Genomic DNA, 3500 nt, shown 5'->3' with positions numbered 1-3500 from the left:
GGAAAGTTCACCAAACAGTTTAATGAGGCACATGGTCCAATTAGTCACAAAAAGTATAGCTCAAACATGTCAGAATTCTAAGTTTCTATCTATGATATACATTTTTGTAAACTGAAATGACCATTTGACCAGGTCCTAGCTCAATTAACCTAGCTTAATTATAGATCAAAAGGCAGCAGTTGTCCCTGACACATGCCTTGGATATCTACTTTGAGAACTATATTGACTGAGTGAACTCAGGAAGGAATTTCCTGAGATAACAGGGCCCATCATAGTGCTAAACATAAATGATGACATAAAATTGACTATATAATCCTCATCCGTACTTTGGTTCAGGAGCCCAGAGAATCTAAAAGCCTTGGTTGTTTTCAGGGGCATCATAAAGAGTAAGGAATAAAGGAGCTCCTGACTCTACTGGATGAATGCTTGGTCTCTTTACAGCTCAAAGAACTTTTCCATAACAGTTGTATTACAAGTCACATTCAAATAATAAAGCAAAACCATCTACACATCAGCATATTTGTATATTTCTCAGCTTATGAAAACATCCTTAATTTTTTGATGCAGCAAACAAATTTCAACTCTGATTGCTGTGCAAAAGGACAGAAGAAAATCTGTTTTTCAATTAACTATAGCTCAGTTGCATATAGGCACCATGCTTTAGGGGAAAAAATTATTTACTGAACTACATGCATTAAATACTGAAAAAATGAACCATTTATTATAATTTATTTTATTTAACAGTCTAAGAAGTTAGCAGCCATCAATAGTTCCCGGGCAATTTCAGATATAACCAGAAATTCATAAATCTCAGTGGAGCTGCTTGTACAGTGGTCCTTGTAGGTAAAATACAGGCATACTTTCGAGAGCAGGTGAAAAGTGTCTACAACTGACCGCATTGGTTTCATCTTCAGTTAACCAAGCTGGCCCACTCAGCACGGCTTTTACTGTCCCTGATGTTCTCTTTTTACAATGAATTCATGACCATCAAGAGACATTCATTTGATATACATGGTATTAAGGCCTTCATGGCCACTATAGATTTTGTCCTCTTCATCCATTATGTTCTTATAAAATTCTACTTTGATCCCACAGAAATTTTCATCATTTCAGGTCAGTCCCACAGCCACTGCAGCCATGTCTCCTCATAGCACCCACAGCCCCTATTTAGGGCTGCCCCTCATCCCTGGGAAAATCCTTCAATATAACAACATATGTATCAATTTTACCTCTATTACAGAGAAACACATATTCACGTATAAGTGTCTTGAAATGACTCAGAAATCATCTAGGAAATGTTTTCTGGACTGGAGAGATGGCTCAGTGGTTAAGAGCACTGGCTGCTCCTGCAGAGGACCTGGGTTCAATGCCCAGCACCCACATGGCAGCTAACAACCATCTGTAGCTCCAATTCCAGGGGATCCAACAGCCTCTTCTGACCTCTGCAGGCATTGCATGAAAGGGTGCACCGACTGCCCTGCAAGCAATACTCTCATGCACATAAAAGTAAAAATAAAGAAATTTTCAGTGTTTTCCTGTAACTGATGACAATGGCCATGCATTTTACCACATACGGGGCAGCACCCCTTTCCCCAAGGCATGTGAAAACAACCCACTGACTAAAGCAGGTTTAAAGCAAGCACACTTAATTAAAAAGTTGTATCCACTACTTAGCACACTGGTCCTCTGTTCACAATAGTCATAAGGACTGCAGCTCACACTGCCCCCAGTCAACTGAAACATTTAACTAATGTGAATATCCTTTGCATAGACAACAGGGAAAATTTAAGTTCTTAGAAGTGTTATGCTTTATTAGAGTTTTAAAACAATGGAGAATGGAGAATTATTCTCCTGCCTAATAGAAGCTTCTGTTGAGACTGGAAGGTTCAGAAGCTTATCTGAGAGTGCATCCAGTTACTGTGCGAAAAATGAGGTCTCAAGAATAATGGCACCTTGAACCATGGAACCCACTGAAAGACTCAAAATAATTACAGCCCTTAGGTTATAAAATTTTAAGGTTAAAAAGGCTTAAGGCAGAAGCTGCAATGCATCCTTATGGGAACGGGCATCAATAGTTCAATAAAGCAGATTAGAAAAAGGAAGGTTGTTACAAAGAACTCCAGACTATGTGTGTCTACAGAGAGTTGCGGGGGGAGGGGTGATGGCTGTTAAAAAAAAATAAGAACAGGGGTTCAGACCTCCATGGGGTAGTGGCTGGGAGCTTAGCAGACCGCCAGAGAGTGCCAGGTTCTGGCCTTCCTCCGGCCTCCAACTACCAGAGGACCTGAGAACCCAGGGGAAAGCCTGACAGCCCCTGGATCCGGCCTCCACATGGTGGTGAGCTTCCCCTAATTGCGCCATACCATCCCTCTACCTGGGATTTTGTGAGGCCTCTCCTAAGGCCCCAGGGCAGACCTGCCTTTGGGAATCTAAGGCTGGGATCTCAGCAGACCACCAGAGAGTGCCCAGTAGTTCTGAGCCCCCTCTAACCTCCCTTTGGCATAGGGTTGACAATGCACAGGACTGCCTAAGAGAGCCTGGACCCTGCCTCCACCGTGGTGAAGAAAGCTGAGTGTACCTGACTGGAACCTGAATTGGGCTTCTGAAGATACCCCTGAATAGCTGATCTAAAGCCATCAGTTCCCTCCAAAATAAACCTGAGAGAACCTGAACCCTGAACCAGCTTTACATAACCAATAACAATAAAGAAAGGATCTAGGCACCCGGATAAACAAACAGAAGCATACTTCAACTTAATTGTCATATCAGAACCATAAACAACAAAAGAAATTCACATGCCAAAACCACAACAAAAGAATAATAAAATGGAAAGCCAAAACACAATGTTTCCACCAAGGCCCACCAATCCTGTAGAACAGTTCTACAAGGACAACCCTCTAAAAATAACCCAGGACATGGAATTCAAAAGAACAATCATAAACACGCTCAAGGAATTCAATGAATTTAAAGAACAGATGAACAAACAAATAAAAGAGCTAAAAGAAGATAGGGATAAACTTCTGAATGAATCCACAAAAGAGATAGAAACCTTGAAGAAAACTCAGGGAGAAATGAAGGAAGCGCAAAACTCAATAAGCCAACTTGAAACAACTAAGCCAACTTGAAACAACAGCGGAAAGCCTCACCTCTAGAATGAATGAAATGGAAAACAGAATATCAATACTGGAGGATAAAGTTGAAGAATTGGACCACTCAAGCAAAGAGTAAGGAAAATTTTAAAAACCACGAGTAGAATATTCAAGAGTTGTGGGACACCATGTAAAGAACAAATCTACAGATCATAGGAATAGAGGAAGGAGAAGAATTTCGGGTTAATAGTGTTGACCAGATCATAAACAGGATTGTAGAAGAGAATTTCCCGAAATTAAGGAATGATATCCCCATACAAATAGAGAAATCACATAGAACACAAAATAGACAGGATCAGAAAAGAAACTCCTCATGACATATCATAGTAAAAACAGTAAATGCACGGAACA

The 3500-nt window shown here is 40.6% G+C and overlaps 1 pseudogene; it reads right to left on the bottom strand.

Moving 5' to 3' along the window:
* Positions 1-737: 737 nt before the first annotated feature.
* LOC103740342 lies at positions 738-1061 on the bottom strand (annotated as a pseudogene).
* Between the last annotated feature and the right edge of the window lie 2439 nt (positions 1062-3500).

The sequence above is a fragment of the Nannospalax galili genome, unplaced genomic scaffold (assembly GCF_000622305.1).
Source record: "Nannospalax galili isolate Female #2095 unplaced genomic scaffold, S.galili_v1.0 scaffold1601, whole genome shotgun sequence".
Classification (NCBI taxonomy): domain Eukaryota; kingdom Metazoa; phylum Chordata; class Mammalia; order Rodentia; family Spalacidae; genus Nannospalax; species Nannospalax galili.
Note: the sequence above shows the minus strand (reverse complement) of the source record. Positions and strands in the feature narration are given on the sequence as shown.